This window comes from Propithecus coquereli, unplaced genomic scaffold (genome assembly GCF_000956105.1).
Source record: "Propithecus coquereli isolate 6110/MARCELLA unplaced genomic scaffold, Pcoq_1.0 Scaffold909, whole genome shotgun sequence".
Classification (NCBI taxonomy): Eukaryota; Metazoa; Chordata; class Mammalia; order Primates; family Indriidae; genus Propithecus; species Propithecus coquereli.
In genome coordinates, this window is record NW_012155385.1 from 24,392 (window position 1) to 25,009 (window position 618).

Consider the following 618-nt stretch of genomic DNA (forward strand, 5'->3'; position numbering starts at 1 on the left):
GTGGTTGGTGTGTGGGCTCTGGGATGGTGGGAACCCAGGAGGGACAGTTCCCCCAGAACCAGCAAGGCCTCAGGTGGCCAAGCTGAGGGTACAGACAGTAACAGACGTGGGAAATACAGGGGGCAGCGAGGGACCTTGAGCTACATCTGTGCCATTTTATAGACGGAGACGCGGAGACTCCAAAAGCAGAAGGCACTTGCCCAAGGTCACCTGGGTAACCACGCCCTGGTCTATGTCTGGCTCCTGTGTCCAGAGCCAGGGGTGCCCCATCAGCCCTGACAGCCCAGGCCCTGTCTGGGTTCTGTCTTCTTCGTGGCAGGGAGACACTGTGGGAGAGAGGCCTGGAACTGCATGTAAGGGCGGAGTGAGAAAGGAACCAAGTGTGGACTGGAGTGTTCGTTTATCTCTGGTTACCCCTGGCAACGCCATCTATTTCCATCTTTAGCAAATCCTTGCAGGCTGCTTCCACTTCCTTGTTTTCCTCATCTGTAAAATGGGCATGCTGATGCCTACCTAGCAAGACTTTTCTAGGGTTAATTTGAAGGAACTGGAATGCATGTCTGGCACTTAGCAAGTGCCCACTATGTACACACTACATGAAACATCAAGTGAAACTGC

At 53.6% G+C, this 618-nt stretch overlaps 1 protein-coding gene across 1 annotated transcript in view; it reads left to right on the forward strand.

Moving 5' to 3' along the window:
• The window catches only part of LOC105826708 (liver carboxylesterase-like), a gene marked incomplete at its 3' end in the record, with an annotated part of 18,639 nt that overhangs the window by 1,081 nt on the left and 16,940 nt on the right, over window positions 1–618 (forward strand). The gene's annotated exons all lie outside the window — the stretch shown is intronic.